The sequence below is a fragment of the Vigna unguiculata genome, unplaced genomic scaffold (genome assembly GCF_037176805.1).
Source record: "Vigna unguiculata cultivar grain cowpea cultivar isolate G323 ecotype 2 unplaced genomic scaffold, ASM3717680v1 ptg000475l, whole genome shotgun sequence".
NCBI lineage: Eukaryota > Viridiplantae > Streptophyta > Magnoliopsida > Fabales > Fabaceae > Vigna > Vigna unguiculata.
Genome location: NW_028197110.1, coordinates 1 through 15,601, shown reverse-complemented (window position 1 = coordinate 15,601; position 15,601 = coordinate 1). Strand labels below are relative to the sequence as shown.

At 32.1% G+C, this 15,601-nt stretch overlaps 3 non-coding genes across 3 annotated transcripts; 1 reads left to right on the top strand and 2 right to left on the bottom strand.

Annotated features, from left to right (window-relative positions):
* Positions 1 to 12,409: 12,409 nt before the first annotated feature.
* TRNAF-GAA (transfer RNA phenylalanine (anticodon GAA)) lies at positions 12,410 to 12,482 on the bottom strand. The gene has a single exon. It is a non-coding gene; the product is annotated as a tRNA-Phe (tRNA).
* A 1,836-nt stretch (positions 12,483 to 14,318) lies between these two features.
* On the top strand, positions 14,319 to 14,391 carry TRNAT-UGU (transfer RNA threonine (anticodon UGU)). Its single transcript has one exon. It is a non-coding gene; the product is annotated as a tRNA-Thr (tRNA).
* A 1,105-nt stretch (positions 14,392 to 15,496) lies between these two features.
* Positions 15,497 to 15,584, bottom strand: TRNAS-GGA (transfer RNA serine (anticodon GGA)). Its single transcript has one exon. It is a non-coding gene; the product is annotated as a tRNA-Ser (tRNA).
* Positions 15,585 to 15,601: the final 17 nt, after the last annotated feature.

Sequence of the window (15,601 nt, the reverse complement as noted above, 5' to 3'; positions counted from 1 at the left end):
TGCATATTGGAAGATTAATCGGCCAAAATAACCATGAGCAGCTACAATATTATAAGTTTCTTCCTCTTGACCAAATCTGTAACCTTCATTAGCGGATTCATTTTCTGTGGTTTCCCTGATCAAACTAGAAGTTACCAAGGAACCATGCATAGCACTGAATAGGGAGCCGCCGAATACACCAGCTACACCTAACATGTGAAATGGATGCATAAGAATATTATGCTCAGCCTGAAATACAATCATAAAATTGAAAGTACCTGAAATTCCTAGAGGCATACCATCCGAAAAGCTTCCTTGACCAATAGGATAGATCAAGAAAACAGCAGTAGCGGCTGCAACAGGAGCTGAATATGCAACAGCAATCCAAGGACGCATACCCAGACGAAAACTAAGTTCCCACTCACGACCCATGTAGCAAGCTACACCAAGTAAGAAGTGTAGAACAATTAGTTCATAAGGACCGCCGTTGTATAACCACTCATCAACAGAAGCTGCTTCCCAGATCGGATAAAAATGCAAACCTATAGCCGCAGAAGTAGGAATAATCGCACCAGAAATGATATTGTTTCCATAAAGTAGAGATCCAGAAACAGGCTCACGAATACCATCAATATCTACTGGAGGGGCAGCGATAAAAGCGATAATAAATACAGAAGTTGCAGTCAATAAAGTAGGAATCATCAAAACACCAAACCATCCAATGTAAAGACGATTTTCGGTGCTGGTTATCCAATTACAGAAGCGACCCCATAGGCTTTCGCTCTCGCGTCTCTCTAAAATTGCAGTCATGGTAAAATCTTGGTTCATTTAATCATTAGGGACTCCCAAGCACAAAAATTCTCTATAATGCGAGAATTTGAGGACTTGTTATTCAACAGTATAACATGACTTATATACCAGTGTCAACCAATACTAATATCCATAGTATGTTCTTATTCATTAGTATGTTCTTATTCATTTCGGTTTATCCGAATTTACCTTGTTTATCCCATTTCATTGATTCATAAAAAAAGTTTATTTTCTATATATCATTCTATTTATAGAAATAGAGAATAGAAATATAGATATAATACAACATCGATCTACAAAAATGAGTTGCCCGGGACTTGAACCCGGAACTAGTCGGATGAAGTAGATAATTTATTCTTGAATAAAATTCAACAATAGAATAAAACAAGAAAAAATCCCTCCCCAAGCCGTGTTTGCAGTTTTCATTGCACACGGCTTTCCCTATGTATACATCTAAACCTTAATTACTTGCCTAGCAAAAGACTCTAAGAAAGTGAAATATAATATTTAATTCATTAACCCCGAATCTTGACTCTGACTACATGAGCATTTCAAAATCCTATATATAGATATAGAAGACTAAAAAAAATGATTTTTTTATCCTCATTGAATAAAAAGAAGGAAGTTCGTTTTATCAATTTACACCGATTTAAAAAATAACATAACCTATTTTCAATTATAAATAATTGACGAAATCGTTTCTTAAAAGAATATCCAAATACCAAATACGACCTCTATAAAACCTACGCAAAGTAAAAGAAGTTCTTGGAAAAATCAAAGAAAAAAGATCTTCTTCTGTAAAAAATTCTTGCAATAATTTTTCTGAACTTAATTTTTTCAAATAAATGCGCACAGTACTTTTATGCTTACGAGCCAAAGTTTTTATACAAGAAAACCGAAGTATATATTTTATTTGATAGAAACTCTTTTTTTTTGCAGATCCATTGTAATAATGAGAAAAATTTCTGCATATGCGCAAAAACCGGTCAATAATATCAAAATCAGATAAATTGGCCCAAACCGGCTTACTAATAGGATGACCCATTACATTACAAAATTTTGTTTTAGCCAATGATCTCATTAGAGGAATAATGGGAACTATTGTATCAAGTTTTTTTATAACAATTTTAATAAGAAATGAATTTTGCAACATTTGACTTCGTACTACTGAAAGATTTAGTGGAATACTTAAAAAATAGCCTAAAAAGTGAAATGAATACTGAGATAATTCGTTTATATAGATCGTTTCTAGTCCAGCCCAAATATCAAAATGACATTGCCATAAATATATAAAATAGTATTTCCATTTATTTATCAAAAAAGGAGTATTCTTTAAAACCAGAATTGATTTTCCTTGATATCTAACATAATGGATGAAAGTATCCTTAAAGAAGAAGAAAGTATATGAACAATTCTTAGTAGATACTTCTACAAGATGTTTTATTTTTTCATAGAAAAAAATTCGCTCAAAAAAAACGCGAAAATGTTTTAACTGTAACTGAGAGGATTTGTTACGTAGAAAAAGAAAGATAGATTCATATTCCCATACATATAAATTATATAGGAACAAGAAAATTCTTCGATTCCTTTTTGAAAAAAAAGTAAAAATCCATTTTTTTGGAGGAAAAAGACTATTCCAATTATAATAGTAATAAAAAAACAACCTTATTAAATGAAAGAAAGAGACATCTTTTATCGAATATCGCAGGATTTGAACCAAGATTTCCAGATGGATAGGATAGGGTATTCGTATATCTGACTTATGATTTAAATATATCAGTTGATCTTCGAAAAAGGGAAAGATCGAATGAATTGATTGAAAATTTTTATAAGATTTTACGATTTCTAATCCCCTTAAGGAAGAGCTAAATAATTGTAGAGAAAATAGAATCTCCACGACGATACCAAAACCTTCTAATATTATTTGAGAAAAAAAATGATAATTATAACCCACAAAAGTATTTTTTTTAGAATCATTAACAAAAAGAATGAAATGAGTCTGTTGATACATTCGAGATACTTAAACGTTTTACAATTAGTAAACTAAATTTATTGTTATAATCGACATTTTCTATAAAAAAGGACTCATGAGCATAAGCTAGTCCATAAATAGATTCCCGAAAAAAAAGTGGGTATAGGATGTCCTGGTATCGAGATCTACGGAGTTCTAAATATGCTTGATATTGCTCCATTAAAAAAAAAAAAGTCTATTTGGTCAAACAAAGAATCAGAGATTCATTGGATTATCAAATGATACATAGTGCGATATGGTCAAAACAGAAAATTATAGGTATAAATATATACCTAGAGAAGTAAAACCCATTAACGGACTCTCTCTAATCGATTTTTTGCCTAATTTTTGTTCTAGGATAACGAGCTAATTAAGAATCCTTTATTTTTTTTTTACCTAATCGCTCTTTTGATTTTGGAAAAAATATCTTTATCAATATACTCTTTCTTTTACACATTTATCGCTACCCCAAAATACCAAAAGATAATGGAAAATAGCTATATAGTTAGGACTCATAACAAAAATAAACCATTCACCAGAAAAGCTTTTCCCACATCAAGCACTAACCTATTTTTAACGTACAATTAGATGGGGTAATGATCCAAATAAAAAATAAATGAAAGCTCGATGCTTTTTGTTTCCCTATTAGAATTAGAACCACCAAGTTCTATCCCTTTATTAATCAAACCCAACGGAATTTTTTTTGTTACGAGCCAAAAATTCAAACAAAAATTTGAGCTGGATCCTAAAAGAATGAAATATTTTTAGAATTCTTCATTGATACGACATGCTACTTTTTCCAGTCATTCCTTTCTGGATCAGTCGTGGTTTTACAAGCTCTACCGATAGTATCGACGAACCCATTGCTTCATAGAAATGCGTAAAAAATAGAGTCGCTCTTAAAAGCCGAGTACTCTACCATTGAGTTAGCAACCCCATTACAATTTAAAAAATAAGGTGGATATTTATACCCAATCGCAATCAAAAAAATAAAATTACAAAATTGAATTGTCTAAAAAACTAAAAAAAGATATACCACCTATTTAAATACTATGTTCTTGAAATACTATGTTAGAGTTATCCATTATTATTATATATATAAGACTATATATATATTGGTATATATAGATCTAATATTTTCGTATATATATTCGTGTTTACCTTTCAATTCACTTACTTATTCATTAACAAAGTTTTTCTTGTTTGTCTCGCAGAAAGAAAACCAATGAACCTACCATTTGATGAAGTAATAACGCCTATTTAACGTAAGTAAGGTGATCAATTTATTCACGATCGGATTATATTTATTTGATACAGTGTTGTCAATATTAGTATTGAAAAAAAAATACAATCGAATAAATACAATCGAATTAATAAGATTTTCAATCTTATTAATTCGATTATTAGTATTATGTTAGAATTACTTATAAGAAAAATTATTTAAATATATATATATCTTTTTTTATTCTAAAATGATATTCTAAACTAAAAAAACGTATAAAATTATAGAAATATAGAAATCAATAGGAAAATACAAATTTCATATAGAAATGGAACAACTTCCCTATTATGTGAAATTCACATCGAAAAAGGCAATAGCCAGTTTCCCTTATAAATTGTAATCACTTTTTTCGTAAAATATCGTCTACTTACTATGCTTCTATTCCAATACGAAAGATAGAAATCTGTTTAATAATTAAGTATCTTTGTATTCGGCTCAATCCTTCTTTTAGGAAAAGATTGTGCCGAGTTTAATTGCAATTAATCCAAAGTATCCATTGCTTCGAATTCAAATAGTATCCATTGCTTCGAATTCAAATTTGATCTCCTTCCATACTTCGCAAGCAGCAGCTAATTCAGGACTCCATTTGCTAGCCTCACGGATAATTTCATTACCTTCACGAGCAAGATCACGTCCTTCATTTCGAGCCTTCACACAGGCTTCAAGAGCTACTCGATTAGCTACAGCACCTGGTGCATTTCCCCAAGGGTGTCCTAAAGTTCCTCCGCCAAATTGAAGTACGGAATCATCTCCAAAGATTTCGGTCAGAGCAGGCATATGCCAAACGTGAATACCTCCCGAAGCAACAGGCAGAACACCTGGTAGAGAAACCCAATCCTGAGTGAAATAAATACCACGACTTCGATCTTTTTCAACAAAATCATCACGCAGTAAGTCAACAAAACCTAAAGTGATATCTCTTTCCCCTTCAAGTTTACCTACTACGGTACCGGAGTGAACATGATCTCCACCAGACAAACGTAATGCTTTAGCTAATACACGAAAGTGCATACCATGATTCTTTTGTCTGTCGATAACTGCATGCATTGCACGATGTATATGAAGAAGTAGACCATTATCTCGGCAATAATGAGCCAAGCTAGTATTTGCAGTGAATCCCCCTGTTAAATAATCATGCATTACGATAGGAACGCCTAATTCTCTGGCAAATACAGCTCTTTTCATCATTTCTTCGCATGTACCCGCAGTTGCATTCAAGTAATGCCCTTTGATTTCACCTGTTTCAGCCTGTGATTTAAAAATCGCTTCAGCACAAAATAAGAAACGGTCTCTCCAACGCATAAATGGTTGGGAATTCACATTTTCATCATCTTTGGTAAAATCAAGTCCCCCACGAAGACATTCATAAACAGCTCTACCATAATTCTTAGCGGATAACCCCAATTTAGGTTTAATAGTACATCCTAATAGGGGACGACCATACTTGTTCAATTTATCTCTCTCAACTTGGATGCCGTGAGGCGGACCTTGGAAAGTTTTAATATAAGCGGTTGGGATTCGCAAATCCTCCAGACGTAGAGCACGCAGTGCCTTGAACCCAAATACATTACCGACAATAGAAGTAAACATGTTAGTAACAGAACCTTCTTCAAAAAGGTCTAAAGGATAAGCTACGTAAGCAATATATTGATTTTCTTCCCCAGCAACAGGTTCGATGTGATAGCATCGTCCTTTGTAACGATCAAGACTGGTAAGCCCATCGGTCCACACAGTTGTCCATGTACCAGTAGAAGATTCGGCGGCTACCGCAGCACCTGCTTCTTCAGGTGGAACTCCAGGTTGAGGAGTTACTCGAAATGCTGCCAAGATATCAGTATCTTTGGTTTCATACTCAGGAGTATAATAATTCAATTTATAATCTTTAACACCAGCTTTGAACCCAACACTTGCTTTAGTCTCTGTTTGTGGTGACATAAATCCCTCCCTACAACTCTTGAATTAAGAATTCTTGAAACAATAAGGTCTACTCGATATGACTTAGGAGTTAATGAAATCTTTTACAAAAATCAACTACTATTATCAATTAATCCCAAAGGTTCGTTATGTTATTATTAAATTAAACGATGGTATTTGATTTGTCAAATACATCATTATTGTATACTCTTTTCTATGTATGGCGCAACCCAATCTTTTTTTTTTTTCAATTTGATCTTATTTTTTAATTTTGAAAATCGAAAGATCTAATCTAAATAATAATAATAATTTATTCTTAATCTTGACAGTGATATATGTTGTCTATGTAAATCCTAGATGTAAAAATAGGCAGCTTTCTCCCCGGAAAATAAAAAAAGAGGTCAAAAAATAGGGAAACAGAGGGTAAGTCTAAAAAATTGTCTACTGAGGAAATACGAAAGCCAATGATAAAAAAAATGAATTCTAAATTAAGGTACAGGTTCGAATTCCATACAGAATATAGATGATATTTTCTAGAATGATAGAAAAAAAGAAAAGACTTTCGAAAGATTTTATCCAATTGAAATTTTCAAAATAACTGCAGTAAGCTTAAGAATTCAATAATTGAATTTGAATAAGTAAGTAAACAGTTAAAGAGGATTGATGGAATAGTACCAAAAAAATGGAGTACTAACTCCCATTTCTTATTTCTTTTTGAATTAACCGATCAACTTGCTTTCTTATCGAACATTTCTTTTTGATTTAAAAACTTTTTCGGAAAAAAAAATTGGCTTTTGATATGCGAATAAATCCTCCTACTTCCGGTCCTGAAGTTTCTTCGATTGAAAAAAAAAATCTGGGACATATTGACCAAATAATTGGTCCGGTACTAGATGTAGCCTTTCCCCCGGGGAAGATGCCTAATATTTACAATGCTCTGGTAGTTAAGGGTCGAGATACTGTTGGTCAACAAATTAATGTGACTTGTGAAGTACAACAATTATTAGGAAATAATCGAGTTAGGGCTGTAGCTATGAGTGCTACAGATGGTCTAATGAGAGGAATGCAAGTTATTGACACAGGAACTCCCCTAAGTGTTCCAGTAGGCGGAGCAACTCTAGGACGAATTTTCAACGTGCTTGGAGAGCCGATTGATAATTTAGGTCCTGTAGATACTCGTACAACATCTCCCATTCATAGATCTGCGCCTACCTTTATACAATTAGATACAAAATTATCTATTTTTGAAACAGGAATAAAAGTAGTAGATCTTTTAGCTCCTTATCGTCGTGGAGGAAAAATAGGACTTTTCGGTGGAGCTGGAGTGGGTAAAACAGTACTTATTATGGAATTGATCAATAACATTGCCAAAGCTCATGGAGGTGTATCTGTATTTGGCGGAGTAGGTGAGCGTACTCGCGAGGGAAATGATCTTTATATGGAAATGAAAGAATCTGGAGTAATTAATGAACAAAATATTGCAGAATCCAAAGTAGCTTTAGTATATGGTCAAATGAATGAACCACCCGGAGCTCGTATGAGAGTTGGTTTAACTGCCCTAACTATGGCGGAATATTTTCGAGATGTCAATGAGCAAGATGTACTTCTATTTATCGACAATATCTTCCGCTTCGTTCAAGCAGGATCTGAAGTATCTGCCTTATTGGGTCGAATGCCCTCTGCTGTGGGTTATCAACCCACTCTTAGTACTGAAATGGGTTCTTTACAAGAAAGAATCACTTCTACCAAAGAAGGGTCCATAACTTCTATTCAAGCAGTTTATGTACCTGCCGACGATTTAACTGACCCTGCTCCTGCTACGACATTTGCACATTTAGATGCTACTACTGTACTATCAAGAGGATTAGCCGCCAAAGGTATCTATCCAGCAGTAGATCCTTTAGATTCAACCTCAACTATGCTCCAACCTCGAATCGTTGGTGAAGAACATTATGAGACTGCGCAACGAGTTAAACAAACTTTACAACGTTACAAAGAACTTCAAGACATTATAGCTATCCTTGGCTTGGACGAATTATCCGAAGAAGATCGCTTAACCGTAGCAAGAGCACGAAAAATTGAGCGTTTCTTATCACAACCTTTTTTCGTAGCAGAAGTTTTTACCGGTTCGGCTGGAAAATATGTTGGTCTAGTAGAAACAATTAGAGGGTTTAATTTGATTCTTTCTGGAGAATTAGACGGTCTTCCTGAACAAGCCTTTTATTTGGTAGGTAATATCGATGAAGCTACTGCGAAGGCTACGAACTTAGAAACGGAGAGCAATTTGAAGAAATGACTTTAAATCTTTGTGTATTGACCCCCAATCGAATTGTTTGGGATTCAGAAGTGAAGGAAATCATTTTACCTACTAATAGCGGACAAATTGGAGTATTACCTAATCATGCGCCTATTGCCTCAGCTGTCGATATAGGTATTTTGAGAATACGTCTTAAAGACCAATGGTTAACAATGGCTCTGATGGGGGGGTTTGCTAGAATAAATAATAATGAGATAACTGTTTTAGTAAATGATGCGGAAAAGGGTAGTGACATTGATCCACAAGAAGCACAGCAAACTCTTGAAATAGCAGAAACTAATTTGAATAAGGCTGAAGGCAAGAGACAAACAATTGAGGCAAATCTAGCTCTTAGACGAGCTAGAACACGAGTAGAGGCTATCAATGTTATTTCATAACAAGTTGAAATTGATGCGTCCCAATATCCGAAAACAATAAAAAGAAAAAAGAAACAGTCAGAAGAAAAAAGTAAGTAGAAAAGCTTATTAGATACCACAGTCAAAGGTATCTAATAAGTTATAACTATACCTTACCTACTATTGGATTTGAACCAATGACTCCCGCCGTATGAAAGCAATACTCTAACCACTGAGTTAAGTAGGTAATTTAGGACTCCTCCTCAAAAAAAAAAAAAGAAGAGTACCCATCTATCAGATTAATTGATTATAAATGTAAAATTACTGATAAGCAATACCAACCCCCGTTCAAGGGATTCGATCATGTAATATTCATCTTGACAAGCAATTATCTTCATACTATGATAAAATATGTATCAAAAACACAAGGGCTGTAGCTCAGTTAGGTAGAGCACCTCGTTTACACGAGCGCCAATGCTTTTTTTCAGAGGAGTTCATCTTGTAATTAAAAAAGTTTATCTTATAGTAAGAAATCGGTGTCTTACTCCATTTTAAGGAACAAAACAAGAGAACACTAGCCTGACAAAGGGTTTAGCCATAAAATCGAATCCATAATTGATTTGAGATATTGATAAGGTGAATACCCATTTCTCGTCAATGCTAAACATAAAGGGTATAGGGACCTAAAAAAGATTATCTTTTCTTCCTATTTTATGAACTTTAAGGTGTATGAAGTGTCATTTCTTATCTTCTATTTTAATTTTAGTAGGTGGATAAAGAGTCCATTTAACTTAAGTTGATCTAGGCCAGAAGCAGACCTACGTCAAGATAATCCTTCTTTGAAACACTTTGGTAGTGCTCTTTGATTGTTATACAAATAAAAAAGAAGAGCATAGGGAATCATCTCTTTATTCTTTACTGTAAAAAAAAAAAAAGATGGTGGACTAACTAATATTTTTATCAGTTAATGAAAAAGCTCAATGCAAAAAAAAATGCATGTTGGGTTTTGAAAACAATTTAAATCATTTAGATAATAATTAGTTTGATCTGTTTTACCGAGAAGGTCTACGGTTCGAGTCCGTATAGCCCTAATATTCCTACAGATACTAATAATATTAATACTATTTTGGATCGAATAGATCTCATTACTAAGACTATTACTAAAAAAAAAACAATTTGTAACTTTCTATTCGAACATATTCATATTCGATAGAATAATATTAATATTAGTATATTCAGCTAGTCTAAAAAAATGGAGACTTTAGACTAAAAATGAAAATGAATTTGGTATATTTTCTACATTCAGAGGAGTACTTTTATGTTTCTTCTTTACGAATATGATATTTTTTGGGCATTTCTAATAATATCAAGTTTGATTCCTATTTTGGCATTTCTAATTTCTGGAATTTTAGCCCCCATTAGCAAGGGACCGGAAAAACTTTCTAGTTATGAATCCGGAATAGAACCAATAGGCGATGCTTGGTTACAATTTCGAATCCGTTATTATATGTTTGCTCTCATTTTTGTTGTTTTTGATGTTGAAACGGTTTTTCTTTATCCATGGGCAATGAGTTTCGATGTATTAGGGGTATCCGTATTTTTAGAAGCTTTCTTATTCGTGCTTATCCTAATTGTTGGTTCAGTTTATGCATGGCGAAAGGGGGCATTAGAATGGTCTTAATTCTTGACTATTTAGACAATTAGAAAAAAAAATATTGAGACAATTATGAATTCCATTGAGTTTCCCTTACTTGATCAAACAACCCAAAATTCAGTTATTTCAACGACATTAAATGATTTTTCAAATTGGTCAAGATTATCCAGTTTATGGCCGCTTCTTTATGGTACGAGTTGTTGCTTCATTGAATTTGCTTCATTAATAGGATCACGATTCGATTTTGATCGTTATGGACTAGTACCACGATCGAGTCCTAGGCAGGCGGACCTAATTTTAACAGCGGGCACTGTAACTATGAAAATGGCCCCTTCTTTAGTTCGATTATATGAACAAATGCCCGAACCTAAATATGTTATTGCTATGGGAGCCTGTACAATTACGGGGGGGATGTTTAGTACCGATTCTTATAGTACTGTTCGAGGCGTAGATAAGCTAATTCCTGTAGATGTATATTTGCCGGGCTGTCCACCTAAACCGGAGGCCATTATAGATGCTATAACAAAACTTCGTAAGAAAATATCTCGAGAAATATATGAAGATCCAATGAGTTTTCAACGAGAGAATAGATGTTTTACTACCAACCATAAGTTTCATGTTGGATACAGTACTTATACTGACAATTATGGTCAAGAATTTTTCTATCAACCGCCATCTACTTCAGAGATATCGTCTGACACATTTTTTTAAAGTACAATAATAAAAAGCAATTCCTTTTTTAAAAATTTCATCGTATTTTAAAAATTTCATCGTAATAGAAAATACTAATACCAAACTCATAAAAAAAATTTAGGAGAAGCAAAAAATGCAAGGTCGTTTGTCTTCTTGGCTAGTCAAACATGGACTAATTCATAGATCCTTGGGTTTCGATTACCTAGGAATAGAGACTTTACAAATAAAGCCCGAGGATTGGCATTCCATTGCTGTCATTTTATATGTATATGGTTACAATTATCTACGTTCTCAATGTGCCTATGATGTAGCACCCGGAGGACTCTTAGCTAGTGTATATCATTTTACAAGAATAGAGTATGGTATAAATCAACCCGAAGAGGTATGCATAAAAATATTTGTATCAAGAAAAAATCCCAGAATTCCTTCGATTTTTTGGGTTTGGAAAAGTGCGGATTTTCAAGAAAAGGAATCTTATGATATGTTGGGAATCTCTTATGATAGTCATCCGCGTCTAAGACGTATTTTAATGCCCGAAAATTGGATAGGATGGCCTTTGCGTAAAGATTATATTGCTCCAAATTTTTATGAAATACAAGATGCTCACTAAATGATAAAAATAATAAACTAATCCAAACTTCTGCAACCCCAGTCAAAGAATATAAGTACATTCTGTTATAGATCAGACAAAATAATTGATTGACATTAAATCAGGCAGAGTAATGGAAGTTGCATTCAGATATTATTATGTGAGAAATCACAAAATTCAGAAATAATAGAATGAATAATTATAGGGTTTAAAATAGGATGGATAGGAGTTTCTTAAGATTCTAAAACAAAAACAATACTGAGTTCTTATCAGCCAAGCCAATAAAAGAAATAGGATGAACTGCAAAAATTCTTTATCTTTATAATAAACTAATTCTTTATCTTTATAATAAACTATATAACGTGCACATCACCATCAATTATACGGCCACGAAAAAAAAAACACAAAGAAAAGGGCTCGATTCTATTTTGGTAATCCTTCTCAGATGAATTCTTAATATTCTCACTCCACCCCAGAACTTCGACTTTTAGGTCTTTTAACCAACTAATTAAACCACTCGAATATTATGGAAATAGAAACCTTTTTTTGTATCGCAGAAAAAAAAGGAAAAAAATAGATAAAGAATTCATTATCTATATATCTATATCTATATATATATAGATACTATAGATAAGCGAATATACCTAATAAAAAATTGCATCTATTCTTTAATCATCTAGGAAAAGTATATCTACAGATACCTAAATAGATCAAAGAAATATGTTATGTATCAGAATCTAGAAGAACACAAATTTGTATGAGTATCTATCCCCCATATTCATTAAAATGAATATGGGGGATAGATACTCATACAAATGAATCTTGTGTCAGGAACCAGATTTGAACTGGTGACACGAGGATTTTCAGTCCTCTGCTCTACCAACTGAGCTATCCCGACCATTCTTGAAGCTTAATACTTTGATTTTAAAAGATTTTTAAAATCTATGTTAATGAATCTATATCAACTAAGTAAAAAAAAAGTTTGTAAGTGAGTTTCCGCAGTAATAATTATTTTTTATTGTTAATCGTTAATTACGCATATGAAAATTCCTTGCTAAAAAATAAGATATTAATTTATACATTTCTGATTAAAAAAAATTCTATGTGTTTCACATATATATTTATATCTATTCCAAAACTCGTCCCTTGTCATTATGATAGATAAGAAAATTATGATAGATAGGAAATTGATGAAAATAAAAATTCCAATTTCGTTGGGAAATAATAAATCGAATAAAACACATAAATAAGGACTTCAAGATAGAGAGGATATAGGAAAAAAATTAGAAAATGAAAAAGTATTTTTGGGGATAGAGGGACTTGAACCCTCATGATTTCTTAAGTCGACGGATTTTCCTCTTACTTTCAATTTCATTGTTGTCGGTATTGACATGTAGAATAGGACTCTATCTTTATTCTCATCTGATTTATCAGTTCTTCAAGGGTTTTAGCCGATTATGATGAAGTGAATAATTTCATCAATAAATATTCCATCTTTTCTTCAACTTCGAATTGATTTGATTCACATTTTTCATTTGTGAATATTTTTATCACAAATAGATCTTCAATAATAAAATAAAAAGTAACAAATTGAAAGAGTATTTCAGTATATATATATGTTTCTAAATGTTTATCTTTGATCCATTCCTGTAATTTTGGTGAAAGGATTCTTTTACTAATGCAATAAAAAAAGTCGTCAATTTCGTTTGTTAGAACAGCTTCCATAGAGTCTCTGCACCTATCCCTTTTTTATTATCACTTTCTGAATTTTTATTTGTTTTCAGAAAACAGGATTTGGCTCAGGATTGCCCATTGTGAATTCCAGGGTTTCTCTGAATTTGAAAATTATTACTTGGTAAGTTTCCATACCAAAACTCAATCCAATTAAGTCCGTAGCGTCTACCAATTTCGCCATATCCCCATCTTTTTTTTTATTTGAATCTGATTATAATAGAATGCTTTTTTTTTCATTTCTATTATGAGAATTATGCGGGAACTTTTGAATTCATTAAATACATATTATTTTATTAAATATTAAAAACCCCTTTCTCCAATTTTATAGATTTTATTTCATCTATATTGGATACCTTTATTTGTTTGAATCAGAACTAATTCTAATATCTATATATTAACAATTCAATATACACAGATATAGACCACATATCTACTTATCTTCTATGTACCTACTTATCTTCTTTTTTCATACAATTTAGAATACTCGAATGGTCGATTCTTTTTTTTTTTTTGTTTTTGCTTAAAAAAAAAAAGAAAATAAACAATCCATTTATTCATATACAATTTATATAACTAAAACGAATCTAGTGGCTAAAAAAAACCATTCTTTTAATTGAATATAATATAGAATTAGACATTTACTTAGAAATATGGAATTCCTTAATAAATATTTACTAAAATTTATATTTATTCAAATTTACTTTAAGTACTAATAAATAATCTTTTTGAAAGAAATCAATTTAATAATATATATCTAGAATAGTAGATCGAAATAAATTATATTAAATAAATTATATTAATATAATATTAATTATTATCTTGCACTTTATGTTATCAGATAAAATAAATAATAGAAATAATAAAAATTGGGTTTGATTTTCTATATTTTCTTTCTCTATTTTTGATGTTTGTATTAATTTGAATTTTGTTATAAATAACTAAAAATTGATAACTAAGATCCCATTCAATTCTTCTGCATATGTATATTTCGTTTACATTAGCCGGTTTAGCTCAGAGGTTAGAGCATCGCATTTGTAATGCGATGGTCATCGGTTCGAATCCGATAACCGGCTTTTCTCTATTTGTTTTTTACATAATTGATAATATCTTTTTTAGAAATAAAAAATTGGGAGAGTTCGATCTCTGCGGAAGAAATCAAGAAATTAACCTACTTTTTTGTATTCTTTTATATACAATAAATTCGGATATTGATAAAATTCATCTAATTCTTCTTTGTACTATAAAACTTTAGTAGATTTCGCTTCATTTAGAATTCTATAATATTTTTCATTTCGTTTAGTTTTCATTTCGATTTATAAGATTTTTCATTTTAAAAAAGGAGTTTTTATGTCACGTTACAGAGGACCTCGTTTCAAAAAAATACGTCGTCTAGGATATTTACCAGGACTTACTAGTAAAAGGCCAACAGTCAAAAACGAATTTCGAAATCAATTGCGCTTCAGTAAAAAATCTCAATATCGTATTCGTTTAGAAGAAAAACAAAAATTGCGTTTTCATTATGGTCTTACAGAACGACAATTGCTTAAATACGTTCGTATCTCCGGAAAAGCTAAAGGATCAACTGGTCAGGTTTTATTACAACTACTTGAAATGCGCTTGGATAACATACTTTTTCGATTGGGTATGGCTGCGACTATTCCTCAAGCCCGCCAATTTATAAACCATAGACATGTTTTAGTTAATGGTCGTATAGTGGATATACCAAGTTATCGTTGTAAACCTCAAGATATTATTACAGCAAAGGATGAACAAAAATCTAAAACTCTTATTCAAAATTATTTTGATTCAGCCCCCCATGAGAAATTGCCAAATCATTTGACTGTTCACCCTTTCCAATATAAAGGTTTAATTAATCAAATAATAGATAATAAATGGGTTGGTTTGAAAATAAATGAATTACTGGTTGTAGAATATTATTCTCGTCAAACTTAAACTTAACTAAAATAACAAGAGTTTTTTTTACAAGGATTTTCTGCTATTCATATATCATAGACATGGATATGCGAAAATTTTTATTCCTTGCCCACCCGTTATCCACTATTTTTTGTATTACCGAAAAATGAGGAATATAAAGTTGTCCATATCAACAAACAAATTTGAAATATGAAATAATGGTATGCATTGGGATGAGTAATATTGATGAATTTGGTAAAGATTCGGAAAGAGAGGGATTCGAACCCCCGGTAAACAAAAAGCCTACATAGCAGTTCCAATGCTACGCCTTGAACCACTCGGCCATCTCTCCTATATAATGATGCCCAG